Source organism: Hetaerina americana, unplaced genomic scaffold (genome assembly GCF_022747635.1).
Source record: "Hetaerina americana unplaced genomic scaffold, ioHetAmer1.1.p SCAF_7, whole genome shotgun sequence".
In the NCBI taxonomy this organism is placed as follows: domain Eukaryota; kingdom Metazoa; phylum Arthropoda; class Insecta; order Odonata; family Calopterygidae; genus Hetaerina; species Hetaerina americana.
Window position 1 is genome coordinate 54102271 of NW_027287316.1, and position 19303 is coordinate 54121573.

Below are 19303 nucleotides of genomic sequence, written 5' to 3' on the forward strand. Positions count from 1 at the left end.
TCCTCACGCAGTGCGTATTACTACTACCTAATGTAAAAACGTAAAACACTCGAGTCACGAGATGAACATGTACGTCGCGTACGTATGCATCAACTTGAATTTGGGGACATGCATGGCGCATGTAGATACGCGAGGGCAAACTAATTACTTACGGAGAACAAGGGGATGTGCCTTTAAACCACATGAACGAGGCATGGAAACTTAACGGGGTAAAAAGTGCCAATCAATAAATACATATGGCTCTTAATTGATCTGTATCAACTGGGATAATCCCGTGTTGAATACTACTGCTTATGTATAACTCTTATTTGCTTTTTTTGGTGCTTTCAAAATGGAATGTTCATCTATCATCAATGTATCTAGCATTTACGGTAAGGGTGTGAAAAAAAGCTTTCCTGTAATATCTTTCTCTGCTATTACGATAGCGCCTCCTCTTTCCTCCAAGCTCAAATCATTGGCGGTGCCATAATCAGAGAAAAACAAATTAATTAACTCAGGATGTATTTATTTAAATGTGATTCATTCCATAGTTTTACTACCATAATAAATAATCGCGAGGCCACACTTATCGTTTGTGGTCACAAGAAAATATACTACGCACATTTTTTAAAAGAGTCTTGTTCCCCTCACAAAATGGATTCATTTCTTCGTCTTCCATATTGATTAAAAAATAACAGGATAACTGTTTGAGTTTTTCAATAGTTTAATTTTAAATCTAATTCGAAAAAAAATATATATATATATATATATATATATATATATATATATATATATATATATATATATATATATATATATAAATGTATATATATAAACATATATAACAAACTTTGACAGCAACAAACAATATAAGAACACATAAAAAGATCACTCACACGTTATTTCTTGATCGTTTCGAAGGAATTGAACTCCGTCTTCATCGGAAGAAATAGAAGTAATGCAGTTGAATTCCGTCGAAATGTTCAAGAAATAACGTGTGAGTGATTTTTTTTTGTTCTTATATTGTTTGTAGCTGTCAAAGTTTGTTATTCAACCCTTCCGTGTTACTTCGACGAAATCATCTATATATATATATATATATATATATATATATATATATATATATATATATATATATATATATATATACACACACACATATATATAGGTATATTCTGCGCACATATTTTTTTAATAAAGTTAGGAACACTAGAAAATCTAACTTTTACCTAATCATAGGACATTTCTACACTCGTGGCAGTGATTTCCCCGATCTGAAGTGGAATGATTTAGATGAGTCCCCCGTGAGTTGCGAGAGAGTATTATAAAAAGAAAATCATTTTACGGAGGATTTCTTCGTCAAAGCTATAGCCTGTGAACTAAAGTGGACGCTCCGAGACTCCGAGCTTATTTTTAATCACACTTTGTGTTTTGTTGTGAGATTTTTTTGTCAAATCAACTCAAATATAATGAGAGGAGTTAAGGTATCCTAAAATTAAAAAGAAGCATTCTAACGTTCCCAGCACTACACTTTAGTTCAACCGGTTTCAATCCGTAGATTACATGGATTACATTTGTTAAATAAAGCCCCCACTTCCTATAACCATAGAATATAAATGCGTACCTAAGGTACGGGAGAAATATTACCATTTGTCACCGGCAAATATGGATAGCAGATACGGCGGAGCGAAGCATTACCAAAGCCAGTATTCTGTATTTCATAGGATCTCCTTAAAACGTTTTAAAAGCTAATATGTTTCAATGCGGACGTTGTTATTACCGCGTTATCGATGACTTGACCAAGGAATCCGGCTTTTTATAGCAGCTTTTTTTCAGATAATTCAAACATCTTGGGGCAGTGTTATCGGGCGAGGTATAATCACAGTCCCGCGAGGAATCTCCTCACAGAATCTCGAGTTACACGCGATAGATACGCTTTACTGATGAAACTGCAAACAGATTCGGTAGCAAAAGAAGTTTTGAGTCCAAATCTTGGACTCGGGTCCTTCAAATACTTCTCTGTGTCCATCATATCTCGCAAACATTCGAATGATAAGGATGGGCTTCGAGCTCCTCTGCCGGAATCGATGGAGTACACAAACGTAGGGAATCAATAAAATGTTCACAAGTTAAAGAAATGCCAGAAGGAATACGAAGCTGAATCACAGTAACACGTGCTCTTTTACGGTGGCATGAACTTCAAGAAGAAAATTTGATGAGCAACTCTATGAGGGCGTCTATTTCCAGTTTTCCATATGATTTTACGAGAGTGAATTCAAAATATGGCATTGTGTTCATTTCTTTGTATTAAATCATTATTATCGATATCTGTAAAGATCTTTTCGTCGTGGCTAAACAATGTGGAAAGCCAAAGTAGCAAAAAAATCTGGCGATCGAAAAATACCGCATATTCAAGTAAACCGCTATTTCCTGGGGTAAACTCGCTCTGCAATATTGCTGCGACAAGCGTGAAGCGTCTCATGGCTCGCTGAGCTCTAATCGCAGTGCCCGCATGTGCACCGCTCGACGTTTCCGCGACCTTCGGGAAACGCGTTCACCGCCGGTGACACGGGATCAAGCGCCCACGGGGTGGATCGGTCGACTACTGGGAGAATCACGGCACAATGAACGGGAGGTCGCACTTCTACACGGCGGCGGCGACACCGCAACGGGTTGGCAATGTTTCGATCGAAACGGCAGCTTGGGATACCACTTACTACAAAACTCTCGGTTAATCCATGGTGTCGACCAATGAAATCGATACCGCTCTGCATATGGGCGATATGCGACTCCAAAAATGGCACGATGTTCTCCCCGCTGTACAACTTCCTCGAAAGGAGGGATTCAACCGTGATCATGCTGGAAAACTTAACTGGATGCTTCTTCTATTAGCGGGATTACGATAATAGATTGCGATAAAACCTATTCATTCATCATCTCACAATTTTTTATTCCCCGACGAAAGCAAATACGTGCTAATTCGAAAGGAAATATTTATGAAATTTGCCCGAAAATTAAAAAGAATTTTAAAAATATGTAATATTATACTCGAACCTTTGCAATTAGCGGGGCTATTCGTGTAAAAAAGTAAGCATAACCATTAGTTTCAATAAAGAAATATAGCAAAAAAACAGCGGAGATAAATATAAAGGCACGCTTTAATATGCTCCGGCAGATATTTACAGCTAATATATTAAAAATTGAAAAAATTAAGAAACGATAATTTACTCTTCAAATAAGGCTGGAACTAAAAAAAATCTTCATGTTAGTTAATTAAAACAGAGTGGTTTTTTACGATTATAACCCTGCTCTGCCATTTTATTTGTCAAATACAAGCTCAAACTTAAATGATTTCATGACAAATTGCGAATTTGAAAAAAATGTCTATTGAATTTATTTCAAGGTGAATTCCATTATAGCTTCCAAATTTGCAGCAAAATGTATAATTATTGCAGTAAAATACATAATATTGCGTATTTTTTCCAAACATTTGAAGCATTAATTGAAATTAGTAGAAGTGGGAGGCTTTGGTTTCGGATGATCCATCGACTAGAGCAATATTTATCACTTTTTCTGGTGGGTATTTTAAATCTTTCGGAACCGCAAATTCTTCATAGGTCCTGTGTACTAAGCTCATAGCAATAATTAGATTAACGGTCAGATTAATGGGCTATAATGAAAGGATGTTAGCTCTTTGGGTTTCAAGTAAACTGCATAATCATTGTACACAGCAAGTTGCAATACTTAACTCTGCAAAAGCAATTGATTCCCCAAATGTCAGACCAGCTGAAGGAAAAATCTTTGTATCATTTTTTGTGAAGAGAGCCTTTCCAAATCTTTAAATAAATCACTTAAAAATAACATTAATTTTATTTAATTTTTTATAAGGGTCCTACAAAGGTCCTTGAGCCTTTTCTCCTTAAATTTTACCTACTCATTTTGATACAATTATTGTTTTACTTTCTAAATTTAAGGCTCCGTCTCAATACCTCATAGCAGAAGATATGCCTAAATCCAAACCTCGAAACTCATGAGGTTCCTCGGAATTCATTCGGAATTGCTAAAGCTTCAAAATAGTTTTTTTTTATCACCCGTAAAGCTTTCTGACAGAAGTCCGTCGTCCCTTTGAAGGATGATTACATTGAGTGGACGACCCTCGGCGTTTTTCGATGGGACCGGACTAATGCCATCGTCGAGCCTCAACATTCCTATGCAAACCACGACGGTCGCTGTGCAATGATCCGCAAAGTTGGTCTGCGGGAAACACGAAAAAAACCGCAAGCCTGCCTCCTCGCGTGAGAAAATGACACCATGGAATCCACTTTAACGTTGATCGATGCTCGACTGTTTGCTCAACTCTTTAATTCTCTCACAAAAGGAAAGTGAAAATGATATCATATTTAACTTTCCGTCGATTCGTAATAATTTATTAAGTGGTCCCTGAATTTGCCACCGTTAAGAGCTACAAAAAAATCAGTATTATTGACGGTTAATAAGCAGCTGTTTGATGCTCTGAAGCGTACATACAATCTCCATAGAATGCATATAAGCAACACCATTTTATTGAAACTTTTTTTTTTAGATAACCCAGGATATTGATTCAAAGGAATTTGCTTAGGGCTGTAATTCCGTTTTAAGGGGTTGAAAAATTGACTTCTATGAAAATATGCACTGGAAACTGCTTACTTCCTACATTGATTTGAAACGGAAAATCAGGTTTGTAAGAGCAAGAGAAAACCACTATCTATTCCGTGATTTTAATCTCTTCAATAATATGATAGATTGCTACAAAAGAAGGCGATGTATGAACCCAACGGCCTTGAACTCTAGATCAAGGGCAATCATCCTGGACACAAGTTGTTACCCCGCATGTATTAACGCTGTAGTCACTTCTTTAATTAGCGAATTCTGCTCAGGTATTTCTGGCAGAGTTATTTCAAATGATTTCCTTTCCTATGCGAGCACAATAGTTTAAATACCTGATCAATAAATACGGAGTCGTTTTCATTGTAGTGTGAGCTTCGACCTTGGGGCACCGTGAAGAACGATGCTTAGTTAGAATAAAGCAAACTCAGCGAAGATGACGACGAACAGTGGAGAGAACACCGAATTTTCCAATTGGCGAAACCTAAGGAAATCCAGCGAGAGAAATCGCAGTTGAGCTTCCTATCCGACGGATGTATGCATTCTTTAAATATTATTCACATGACACCAAGTAAGGATTGAAAAGTCAATTTTAGCACCAATGAGACAAGAATGCCAACTCATTATCGATCGTTTAAAACCATAAAAATTATCAAAACTATTGATGATAAAGCACGCCTTTCTCACCCGAAAACTGACTGGTCATTAAATTAGAATGATGGGAATAAATAGGCGGTTCTTGAAATTTGGGTGTGGAGGAGGATAGAGAAGGACAGTTGGGCTTAAAGAAAAACTCTGAAGTAAAAACATAATGCATCTTTCCACCAAATCTTTTATTAAGTACGAATAGTTTCAACGCATCGGCCTCATCTTCAGGCACCAATGGGATGGGATCCTGAGGTACTTGAGGATGACGCCCATGTGTTGAAACAAGTCGTATATAATAAAAAAAATTGAGGAAAGATACACTGTTTTTTTACTTCAGTGATACTGTGATTTTCACAAAGTTAAGCCTGAAAACATCGAAAGTAGAAAGAAAAACAAATGAGGAAGTGGGAGAGGAGAGGATTTGGAAAACATCAAAAAGAGGCAGGAAATATGGATTCAGGGCGTTTTGATTTGGGAGAACATTGGGCTAACGAGGAAGGGAACGGAAGAGGATAGGTATGTTGGACGGAATGAAGGGAGGAGAGAAGTACGCGGAATTGAAGAGGGGCTAACTATAGCGCCCTATTTCGGGTTGTGCCTTTTGTTAGGAGAGGCAAGTAAATGTACACTTGTGAAATTTTTTAGGCTGTGTCAATGCAAAACCTACCCTAGCTGGTAGACAACCAATAACAATGTGACTTGATTCCCTAGAATTCCATAGTGATTTCAAAATGAATCGTATTCATAAAATACGTATGTAGTTTGAAACCGTGATTAGCAATTCATAATAATATCGCGAGGAAAATTACCAAGTATCTTTTATTGACACGAAAATGAGGGGAATAAATACGAGTTCACAAGAATTTCCATTACCATTACCGTAGAATACAGTAATTTAAATCTCAAAGATGAAATAAAAACTACTTACTCTACGATCGTTCGAGACTCCCCGCGCACAAAATTCCACCTTTAGTACAATATTGTGTGCCCCTTATCTTTTGCATGGAACATTGGTAAGGTGGCGTCTCCACCTCTGAATGGCTCGCGAAGGCCAACACCAGGCGAAATCCACGAGGTCATCATTAGGAGGTCAGGGTGCGTAGACGCCGATACCACATTTTTTTCTCTCGGAAGACATCGAAAATCCCTGCGTTCTCAACAAACCGGTTGATACCACAAATGGGGGTGACACGCCTGCCCCACATAGCAACCGGTCTCGGTCCATGGAAACCCCGCCCGCAGTTAACCCTCGGCTGAGACGCGGCCCGCGGCGCGCCTACTGCGGCAGCCAGACGACGAATGCGACGGCGATTCCCGATTTCAATCGGATGGAAACAACGCTCCAACCATGTCAAGCGTCCCCTGGGTCGCATGTTCCACTCCTCACTCGAGGATTCGACTGTTTCGAATTCGATTCGAGGAGGTGACTGTTATTAACAATTGACGGCTATTTGGTACTTTGCACTGCAAAATACATTTTCATGGAGTCATTTAGAAAACACAAGTTAAATTGACAAGTTTTGGGAGAACCCTATAGAAAATTGCAATAAACGACTTCTTTCATGTCTTTGAGGTGAAAGAAAATTTCATTTTAGATATAGCATAAGATTCTGAGATCCCTCTGCGCATAATGCTTTCGAAAAGAAATTAATTTTACATACCGCAAATATTTTTCACAATAATCCCGTCGTAATACAGTAGTAGAGACCATGAAAATTAGATTAGAGAGATAAACTGTAGTAATGGCAGGTTAAAAATGTCATATTTCCCGCAAAAGATAAGGAATCAGAATAAAATAAATACCAACTACGAAGCTACAGAAACATTTTTCTATGCTAAATAGCCTCGAGTGTGTTCATTACTTTATTGGACTCATGTTATATGCTCTCCTTACTAGCCTAACTAACTCGTCTTGAATTCGTAGAGAATCAGTTTAAATTTATATCGCTGAGCATGTACGCTATTGAGCAAATTATTTGAATTATTCAACTTCTACGTATCTAAGGCGTAAGCAGCAGTAAATATTGATGTCGTATGCTTAGTGCCGAATCACCCGCGGTCACCAAACCAGGAGTCAGCTCACGGGGGCCATGTGGATTTATTAATAGCAGTCTAATAGTTGACATAGGTTTATGGTGTACCCAGGAACTAAGCACTGCGACGCCCCTAATTCCCGCATAACAAGGCATTAAATATCACAAAACCACACTTTAAAATAAACCATTTTCCTTACTCGATATTATTTTTACTACCTTCAGTTTACCACGTCAAAACTGGGAGTGCCAATTTTGGGCCAAGAAAAAAGTGGAAAGAATTTCAGGAGCGTTAAAAATTTGTTGCAGAAGAATTATGATAACGAAGTGGACAAAGGAATAACTGATGACACCCTCAAATGCATAGGCAGTTGATAAAAAGTATGTATTTCTTAAGGCGAGAATATTTTATGTAAGTTAATCAAATTGTTAATAAAACTGCATGGACAAATTTCGAGCAAAGACTGCTGGCTAATGTCGGAAATGGTAAAAAAAACACGTAAGAGGAGAACTGCAAGATACGCTATCGTTATAAACATGCAATTGAACGCCTAAACGCAAAGACCTATTAAGATTTTCGGAAAATTTAAGAGTTTTCTACAAATTTTACTTTTGACTAAAAGTCAATGATTAAGATTGTGAATTACTGGGGGATATTTATTCCGATATAAATTAGTACACACACACACAAACTGATACTATGTCTCACTAAATCTACAGGGCAAGGAAAATAAATATGAGAAATTAAGTGGTTGCGATGTACCGCTTAATGAGACCAGTTCGCTCCTTAAAATCGACTTACGAGTACTCTTTGAAAAATGTACTACGAGGCAACAGAGTGACCATGAACTGATTGATTCAAACTTGTGATCTTCGGGTTAGTCAACCAAAACGTGCTCAACGAATGAACTTCATCAGAGCGAAGCGATGCTTTGTGTGGCAGAAGCGGCCTGTGACTGATAACCACAGGAAAGTGAAGCTTATGAATGGTGTAGCGAAGCGGAACGTCGGAAAACAGCCAAGGTTTGTTAGCATGGAAAAGGGACAAGATACTGCAGGTAGAATAACCGGATCCAGTCAGTTGCTCACGAAAAGTTTCCAGAGTTCGACATGTTCAAGGAACAATCCGACAGTCATGTACTTCAGTCGTATAATCCACACTGCATACTGGAGATAATCCTTGGACGTCAGTGGCAATATAGTAGTATTGATGTGAAAGATTGGTCAGGGAACTTTCAAATGTTTCCCTATTGATTAATTTCATTTGGTGTTCATGTCCAGTGCACAGGATTCGAATGAGAGAGTTTGACAACCATGCATTGACATCAGTGTCATATCCTACCACCAGCCACTTTTACATGGGGATGAGGGAGTTTGGATATTAATCTTCAATTTTGTAATGTTTGTAGCAAATGTTAAGAGCTAAGAGGATTAACATATAGAAGATACACAATAACAGCCGGGTTAGCCTGGTGAGGTGAGCAAGTCTGCTGTCCCAAGGATCTCGGGTTCGAGCCCGCTTCGGATATTGGTATTTGTAATGTAAGCGGTTGAATACAAGAGAGAGTCTCGTAATTTCGCCGTCAATAAATACGTCCAAAATCCCAAGATCAGTCGCAGGAGCGCGTAGCAACGACTGACAGAGGACAAGTCCTTCGATCAAAACTGTTTTGCGCATATTCCTAGCTCTGCTATGACCGCGTATTGAACGAACGAAGATTCAAATTATCAGAGGGGGAGTCTTTTATCTTATTCTATTCCGAAATAAAATATGGAATCATTGGATAGGTCAAAATATGTCTTTTCTCAACCTAGCGAAACTTCAATCCACCCAGTCGCCCAATATATTCTGCGGTCCATTTGCAATTCTAACGGCTACGATCAATGCAGACAGTCAGCCGTCAAGGAATGAGTCCCATGCGACTGCTTGATTCGCTACCCCTTGACCAGTGTTTAGCACACAAAAAATTACGGATTACAAGCCGATCCACGGAACTTTCTCCATCCTCTGATCATCTTTCCTATTTCCAATCGGCAAATAAGCCCCAATAACTCGAGGAACGAGATTCTTTTCGCAGATAGGTTCGGAGTGTACGCTAAAAACTCAAAACATCAAAACTCAAAACATCATTCGTGACATACCCCGAAATCGCTTAGTATTCAATTTGCATATTTTTATGCAAAGTCACGGTAAAAATCAAAAGCACCTAGTGAAAAATTTGAGATGAGAAGGAAAGTGATGGCTTGCTCGAAGTCTGAGCGGATTCGATGCGTCGACCGGAAAAGGTTGGGAACCACCGCTCCCGGATGAGGATTAATTCATACAAGCTACCATAGATTTAAATGTTTTATGTTCCGGACATGTCACACTTGCGTGAAATATATACTTCGTTCAGTTGCCTTTTCCTACTTCCGACGGAAATGCTAACGAATTCGGCAAGCATTAAAATTAGCATACGTCTCTGAACACCGATGCTGTCCCTAATGCTATTAATGAGGCAATGCACGACGGTATACATTTAACGCGTAAGCAAGATAGCCGAATTCATTCCAAAATTATTGAAATGTTAAGTATATTAGGAAGACTGCGTATGACCACTAGAAAATTATAATCTGAAACCTCCAACAAATATCAAATTAAATATACCAATGAGCGCACTGCAGTGCAAAAGAGCACCAAGTTGATAGGGTTACAGCATGAGTTGTTATGGCCAATATTAGTGACTGAGTTTAATGACAGCTGCATTAATGAGAAAAATGCGCGTAATCATGAATTAAAACCCCACAAAAGCAGCACGTTAAATAAGGTACAAGTGCCTGCAAGGTGCGCAATAAAAAAAAGATAATAACTGTATAATAAAAAGCACCCCGTTCCTTTTTATTAAATTATGCTGAATTGTAGTGAAATTCAGAACGGGTGAAAATTCCCACATCTAGTTTTTTTTGACGTTCTCAATGGAATAAGGCGTCATTGAAATGTAACTTCTAATTCAATTTTAAATTTGATTCATTCATATGTAATTTCATCCCTTACATTGGGTTAAATAAGGAAAATCTTATCGAAACGATTAATTCGAATAATTATTATTCATAACTACCTTACCGCACTCTCACCAGATCATCATGATTCTTAGAAATACAACTTCGACATCTTGAGCACCAAAACTTTGTCCAAAAATGGCGATAGGAATACTCCCTCATCGTGATGGCGAATGAGCCCAATTTCGTCCGATGAATCGAGAAAATGAGTGCACGTACCGGCCGAAATTTCACAAGTTGGACTAATGAACGTTTCAACCATCAAACCTGAATTGAGCGTTCGCTCGAATTCATTCGTAAAGATCCCACTACGCTTCCCTCATGATGTAAAACCTCGTGAACTTTGAGAATGCCTACTGGCGAAAGTCGAGGGCCTTGAAATATCTACTGAAAATACCATGGGTTCCTCAACACATTTGGGTCAAGGTGAGAATGGTCACGGTAAGTGGCACCCAATGCATTTTAAAATAGGAGCCACAGACTATACTAGTTCACGCTCAACGAGAGCCGGAAAACTATTCTAAATAGACGGCTTTACATTTCAAAACACTTCCCGTAAAGTTTGCTCATAGTTTCTGTATTAATTCTGCTCCGAGTTAAAACATAAACGCTATTTTGCACAGTTTAAACAAGTTTACCTCCAAATATGGACGAATAGATTCGACGACGAAACGGGTTCTACATAATAGATGAGCGATGCCATAACTTTACGATAGCATTCCTCCAGTAGAATTTATACTCCCTCTTAGTTTACAGCGAGAAGTTTTAACTGGGATAATACTACCTTGATCAAAAAGTTCCCGGAATAACCACCGTGTGGCGCTCCCATCGTTCCGATTTGAGTTCTGTTTTTTTTGTTAAATTGGTACATCTGTTGTTGATATTCCCTTTAAATCTTAGTGTCATAAATTGACATTTGCAAAAGTTACGTAGCCAAGAGTACATCTATCTCTGTGTGTGTTGGCGATTTTTTACCATTGCAGAAATGGATTTAAATTTGCAACAACGAACTTGTATTAAATTTTGCGTAAAAAACGGATTTAGTGGCGCACGGACGTTGGAAATGTTGGAAAAGTGTTTCGGCAACGATTCTCTAAAAAAACGGTCGTTTACCAGTGGCACGAGCGGTTCAGAAGTGGTCGTGAGTCAATCGAAGATGATGAATGCAGTGGCAGACCATCGACATCGAAAGTCGGTGAAAAAATTGATAAAGTAAAAGAAATGTTGGTCAATAACCGCAAATTAACCATCAGAGAAATAGCGGAGGACTTGAACATTGCCTATGGATCCGCCCAAGACATTGTGGTTAATGATTTGGGTTTCCGTCGTGTAGCAGCAAAGTTGGTGCCAAAAGACCTCAATTTCATGCAAAAAAGAGACCGTGCTGACGTCGCAAAAGACATGATTTGCGAGGCTGAATCCGATCCCACATTCATCAAAAGGATCATTACTGGAGACGAGGCGTGGGTTTATGAGTACGACACGCAATCCAGACATCAGGCAAGTGAATGGCGTTCACCAAATGAGCCGAGACCAAAAAAACCACGTCGTTTTCAGTCAAAAAAGAAGGCAATGCTGACGGTTTTCATGGATTACAACGGTGTAGTGCATCATGAATTTTTGCCAGAAGGCCAGACAGTAAACAAAGAGTATTATTTGGGCGTTATGAGACGTTTGCGTGAAGCAATTCGCCGAAAGAGACCATAAATGTGGGCAGAAAACTCGTGGATTTTGCACCATGATAACGCACCGTCGCACAGTGCTATCATTATTCGTAATTTTTTGACGAAAAATGCAACAAATACCATCCAACAGCCACCGAATTCACCTGATTTGGCTCCCTGTGACTTCTTTCTGTTCAATCGAGTTAAAAAACCATTACGGGGAACGCGTTTTAGCAGCCGAGAGGAAGTAATGGAAAAATCGCAGGAAGCATTGATAGACATACCGAAAACCGACCGTAACTTTTGCAAATGTCAAGTTATGACACTAAGATTTAAAGGGAATATCAACAACAGATGTACCAATTTAACAAAAAAAACAGAACTCAAATCGGAACGATGGGAGCGCCACACGGTGGTTATTCCGGGAACTTTTTGATCAAGGTAGTATACTCCCATTGAGAGAGGAGGAATACCTGAATTATAGGTTCAAATGTTTCCCCAGGAAACCTATTTCCTACGTAAGTAAATTGTAATGTCATTTAATGCGGCAACGATATTAAGAAAACGTCGAAAATATAGCCGGGATTCATCGTCGATCCAGAATAGGATTCCTAAACAGAAGAGGAGATTTTAGATTAAGGTCGTAAAAATGTCACTAGCTATTTTGCCGCAGGCGTTTCTCAGTAACCTTGCCACTACGCGGTCGAGTGCAGAAATTAACTCCCATGATAAGAGAATAGAAGATAGACCAGTCTCAATAATTAATATATGTAGAATAAATATGCATAAAGTCACAGAATTGTGCCCGTAGCTGCCCAAGGATGTACTAAGAATAATATTAGAGGAACATGATATTTTTTGATCGGGACATGATCATTTCAATTAGCTTTTGAAATAATAAAATGAGTGTTAAGTTCTAGAGAGGGACGATATGCCAAAATATTTTCAGGAAAGTGCTTGCGAAGCATCGCCTTCAAAAATCACTTTTCGATCCAAATAATTTAATATCAAGGACATATCCATGACATAAATGCCTAGTTTGAAAGGCTTGAATTGGAGTATTTTACAATTCACGACAGTAAGTTTTCTGGTGGAGCAAAAACGCTGCATAAAGGTACGAAATAACAATTGCATTAAAGTTAAACGGCGTGAATTAATATTATTATTATCTTCCCGCAAATAATCACCCGTCAAAACACATTATAATTGTCACAAACAAGCAGCATGTTTAAAATGCATTATGCTTGAAATTATACACACATCTCTCGAAATAAGTGTATGTAAATGTAAAACTGAATGTGCTAGCTACCATATGGGCAATAGGGTGGATACCAGCGCACCGCCCATATGAGATGAGAAATGGCAGTCATATATATGCACGGTAGCTAATCGTTAATGTTAACTTTCAACGGATACCAAGAAATTCAAAAATAACCTCGTCTAATTTTAGGAATATGCTTTAATATAGGAGCAACTGGTATTCATTGTCTTCGATATTTTTACTTTCAGAGAGGGAATTGCAACAACTCCCTTATCTATCGTCATTCTTGTTTTTTATACCACCACCACTCTCACATATGTCAGATGGGAAACAGGCATTATTTTATAATATGCCTGCTGATTTATTTCTTACGCTCGGAATACACTTAAATTGTAACTAACTGCGAGTCCTAATATTTTTTTATACTGAATTAACTCTTCAAGCTTCGATGAATGTCAATCACAAATTACACCATGCAGTTCTAAACGGAAACATTTGTTTTTCTAAGAGATTTGTCTAATCCATTAATCAAACAGGTTTCAATCATTTCACAAGCATAGAGAGACGTTTTCAAGACTATACTACGTCAAAATACTTTTTCGCAGCAAACACAAAGCGGTGGAAAACGAATATTGATGCGATACGTAATTCATGCTCATCGTGAAATTGGCATGTTTAGCCGGGTTCCAATTACTACTTCTTCTTCTTCCATGGGCAAATTGCCTGTTTTTTCTGGTACTAGTGTCAACGTAGGACTTCATCATTTCTTCGCTCGTCCTGCAGATAGTCGTCTCACAGGGATCTGATAAATACATGAGTGGAAAATAAACTGCAGGATTCGTAAACACGAACGTGAGGAATCTTTCAAGAAATGAGGACCCGGAAAGGAAGGCCAGGTAAACCAAAGGGTCGTCGGCTAGGACGCACTAAGGTCCTGATTCCCCTAAATCCGTCTCTGATTGAACCCAATTTCAGTTTTGGGCAACGCAATCATGGATCTTCTTCCACTCGAGAGAGCTAACACACTTCAACGATTTCGAACAAAAACCGAAGGACTCTTGGGACTGCCTCTTTCGGAATGTTACGCGAATAAATCTCTTTTTATGATACGCCGGAGACTCACTGGTCACAGTGAAATCCGCGAGAAAGAGGGTGGGGCGGGAGAGGAGCTTGGAACGAGCATCGAAAGATAGGGGAGGTTTGCATGGGTCGACTCACCTGATCAAGAGACTCTCTCTCTCCCCACCGAATCAGATCGCACACAGAGAGAACCACACACGCACGTGGGGATTTGCGGATCGGGCGCCGTCCCTTCTTCCTTCCCTCCCTCTCTCTTCCTCTTCGGCCGCGACGACACCTTGGGAGGACCGGGAAGGAGGAGACGTCGTCTTGGGGGAGTTGGAATGGGGCGTAGTAGACAAAGAAGATGGGGCGCGAGGGTGAGGTTGGGGGGGGCTAAGTAGTATTCCCTTCCCCCCGGCCACAAATTAGGAAGGGCGAGAGGGCGACTCACACGACCGCCGCCCCTTCCTAGGCGTGGGCCCACTTAGATCCCATTCCCCAGCGTCCCACCTGGAGCCGGTCCAAGAAGAAGGTTGGGGCGGAGAGAGAGAGAGAGATAGGTGTCGTCCACCAAGGTGCCACTAAACACCCTTGCCTCCCAAAATCTCACCACGTCCCCCCAGCCTCCTTTGCTCCAACCGCACACACACACAAACACACGCGCGCGCACACTCCCACAAAGGCGGTGCGGCGGGGGAAGTTGAAACGCACACACCCTCCCACGTCCCAAGGAACCTTCGAAAACGCTCTCTCCGCCCAACTCCCTCGAGGGAAGCAGCCTCCTCTGATTCTCCGCGAATACACCCAATCTTCCACTTCCCGGATGAGCGAAAGGCACGCGAAAAACACACACGCAGAAATAACACAAGCGCCAACAAGTTTAGTTCCCCATCGTGTTCCCGAGATGAAATGAAAATTATCTGATCCGCCCGCGGCTCGTCGCTCCTGTCCTCCCGAGACGAGCTCCGCCGCCTCTTGCGGAGGAGTCGAGCGATGGGGTGAATGGGGGACGCGGTCGGAAGGCTCCGACTTACCTCGGCGAACGACAAAACCTCCCACACAAGAAGAAAGATCCGAGATGCCCCGAGATGAAACGCACCACTCCGTCCCCTTGGGGAACCAGCGAAAGACTTTCAGCGAAAATATCACCCCCACTCGACCGTAAAATCCGTATTTAAACGAAAACGAAAATAAAATCTCCCCGATCCCTTGGGGGGGGGAGAAGATAATAGGTTTTTACAAGTAAAATGGTCGACGTTGGACCAAAATAAAATATTGAAGCAAATGGTCCAGAGATGGTTGAAATTTAATTTTTACAAAAATTACCTTGCCAATCTAATTCCGCCTTCGCTTCTCCTTGTGCACTATTAACTAATCGAAAATTCCTCACGTCCGTTCTGTGTGGCACAGAGGTATTGTGGAAGGGTGGGGACGCCTTTGGCTTTCCTCAAACCGATTTCCTCCCGTCACAATTGGGTCCTCGTCAAGACGAGGGCGCGGAGAGGGCGGGCCGCATACCGCCGCCCCGACCTTATAGGATTGATTTCTCCCCCTCGCCCAACCCTCCAGGCCGATGCTCCGCCAGAGCGTGCGGTGGCAGCATCGACTTGAATCTCGATTTGTCAATCTTCCTCCTCCCCAGCGATCATAGTCACGAGCGAGGATCTTCTCATCGGGACTCAAAATGACCTGCTCCTGTCTTCGTCCAGTTTCGGGGTAGTTACTTTCAGGGAACCTTTTTTTTGGCGCCGTGCACACGGATTGACGGTACTTAGGTTCGAGTGGAACTTTCCACTTTCCCTTCAAGGTTGCTTTTTAAACAACCCTAGAGGGCATTTATTCAGGACCAGGAGTGGGTGTCGTTCCACAGGACTCGCGGCTAAAATATTTCTTATAGTCCGCGGATGCCTTACTTACTGGATGGAAAAGTTGTTTCCGAGTACTGTCAGAGATTTATGCACCACAACTAAGTCTTTAAGATGTACTGCACCTGTTACTAGCCCCGGGATACAACTATAGGCGAATTTTATTTCACCATTATGCATGAGCATCACTCCCTGCCACTCACTCCGCGCGAATACAGTACATCCACTAGTCCACCAACGCGTGGGAGACGCTCGAGAGCACTTGCTAGTCCTACGGGATCTCTTTCCATCGACCCTCCCGAGGGCGACGCCTTTATCTTCCGGCAGAGATTCCAGGGGACTCGCAATCGGGCGGCGCTGTGGGCGAGTCCTCACTTCCCGTCCAATGCCTCCTTCGCCATTTGCAAACAATGAAGGCGCGATGTCCCGTGACGACGCGAGCCGGTGACCTTCTTGGGCACGGCTCCCGACGACGGCTTCCGCTAGAGGCGAATAATAAAAAAAAGAAAACGGACGACGGTGAGGAGGGGGGACTGTCTGCTTCTCACTCACTGACCCCCCGCTCTAAGCTTGCTGGTTGCTGTCATGAGGACACTTCGCCTCCCAGACCCTGGTCTCGCACGCTTGCCTATTTTGTTTATTTTCCTCGAACCTCGGGCCGAAAAGGCGGGGGGGGGGGGGGTGTCTCTACACTGGAAGCGGCCAGTTATCTCAACGACCGTAATCGTGATTGGGAAAGTGGTGCCATGGCCGTTTATGTTTCTTCTTTCGAAAAACTTCTTTCTCCCTCAGAGCTCTTTCCAAAGTACAGAGTCGTATTCTGGAGTTGTTGGGGGTGGTTAATTTTTATTGTACTCGATGGGGGGAGGAGGTTAGATGGGGGCTGGATCGTGTGGGATGATGACCACTGGATTTCAAAGAAAGTTCCGCGGCACAATGCCGCACCGAACGTAAACACGTGGCGATGCGATCAAGTCCGGCAGCACCGTCCCGTCCTCCCGGCGACCGCGCGTCGACTTGCCAGGTGCGGTGGACGCGACCGTTGAGGAGGGTCTCCCCATCGCCCGCGGAACGACAGAGCGTGAAAAATTGAAGGGAGAAAAAGAAAACAAAAGGGACGCCCGCTTCGAATACTTTCACTCGGTTCGACTACTTGTATTATCCGAGAGCGTGAAAGTAAGACACTTTCATAAACTTATTAAGGAACTCCCGCGAATCACAAAACGAATACAATTGAAAACCGAACCATCGAACGTGGACATTTTTTTAAAAGAGACGCAAAGTTATGGGAAACGGACGGGGGAGTGGTGGGGCTGATGACGGGGTGGGGTGGCGGGGAGGGGAAGAGGGTGGACGAAACAAAACACTGCCAATTCCTCCCACTTTGTGAGGCTCCAGTGTTCACTCACAACTTCCTTCTCGGCGGACGTCCAATGACCCGCCCGAGGACGCGAAGATTTCGCGGGTGACCCAGACGACGGCGTCTGTGACCGAAGACGATAAGGACATACAACTTTCACCCGACTCGGGGAGGAACGCGTTAACTCGCGCCGCTGCCAACGCTCCCGGTTCGCGGGAGTCTCCGTATCTCTCGTTCGCAGAGGCAGAGTCAACTAGCGACCACGACAGCGGCGCTCGGAACACTGTTGAAATGCGTGCGCTCTCGGAAGGACGGACGGCCAGCCAGCCAGCCAGCTTCCCTCTCTCCCTCCCGTCTCTCTCTCTCTCGAAGCGCGCGGTCCAATGCCAATGGCTGGCGCTCGGGAAGGAGGACCGGAGGACGAAGGGAGGGGGACGGAGGGAGGGAGAGAGAGAGAGAGAGAAATGGAGAGAAAGAGAGAACGGAATGAAGAGACTGAAGGGTTGAAGAGAGAGGAGAGTGGAATCGGTAAGGAGAGTAGACGGGGATGAATGCGTGGAAGGAAAATAAAAAAAGAATTAAGAAAAAATTAGGATTGGCCAGTTTGGTGGCGTGGGAGGGGAGGTGGTGGTGGGAAAGCATAGAGGGGGAGAGAGAGAGTTCTCTTTACTTCTGTCTCTCTCCCTTTCGCTCGCACAACCAGCGGGAGGGCTGCTTCGGCTCTCCGTCAACAGGTGGCGGTGCCAGCTGGGAGGAGTTGTGGGGGAGGGTGGCGGAGTGACGAGGAGGGGGTGGGGAAAGAGGAGAGGGGGCGAACACACTTTGGTGTGAGATATATGGGAGAGTGGGGGGGGGAGGGACCGGATGGACGAGGTGGAGAGGGGAGGATCAAAGGAGTTAGAGGGACGAGGAGAGTGGGTTTCGGAGGTTTTTGAAAGGGGTAATCGGGAGTGTGGGAGTCATAATGGACGGGCGATCTTCTTTAAGTAAACTCACGTGTGGAATGAGAAAAAAAATTTTATCGTATTACGAATGTCCCGTTCGTAAGCCATTCCACGGTGATTTCGTAAAAGAAGCCGCAAATCTATCAATTACGACGAGCTCGATGGGGTTGACCGAGTGAATTATTTTTCATTTATCCGCTCGGAAATTAATAGCTGTCCATGCATGTATGTATTTCAAGGTCCTTGAAAATTACGAAAATGTCGAAATTACGAAAAAATAAGCGTAATGTAGTGCCGGGTATCACTTCGTGGAAATGTTTTGCCGTCGTTATGATAAATTATTTGTTTCCATCCTATTTTCGAGGGATGAATAATTGGGGTGGTTTCGCGTTGCTTCATCATCAGTTTTTTTAACGTGACACCATCACTGAAATGGCCGCCCCACTGGGGTCGGACGCCTTTCTTGGCCCCTCTCTAAGTGAATTGACGAAAATCAGACGCTGTGGTGCCTAACTTTCGCCTGGCTCCTACCCTGGAAGAGAGAGGGTTGCTGGGAGAAATTCGATGACGGTAGGATAAGTGGATGCAGGAGATACTGAGGAGCAATAAGGTTCCCAAGACTATAATAAAGCGAGGGAGGGAGGGAAGAAAAGAATCGGCAATTTGGATAAAAATTAAGCGAGGCAGAAAGGGTGCAGAACCAATGAATTGTAATAAGTAGCATGAGGTCTAAGGATATTTTGTGTTTTGTTACCTAGGACTTAGGAGTACTGCAGTGTATAGTACCAAGGCCCATGAAAAACC

General features: G+C 42.3%; 1 protein-coding gene across 1 annotated transcript in view; it reads right to left on the minus strand.

Moving 5' to 3' along the window:
- Proc-R (Proctolin receptor) overlaps positions 1-17825 on the minus strand; it is a 693100-nt gene extending 675275 nt beyond the window's left edge. Inside the window, exon 1 of the mRNA XM_071594784.1 lies at positions 14487-17825. The gene's annotated coding sequence lies outside the window, so the exon portion shown is untranslated. The remainder of the gene's footprint in view (positions 1-14486) is intronic.
- Between the last annotated feature and the right edge of the window lie 1478 nt (positions 17826-19303).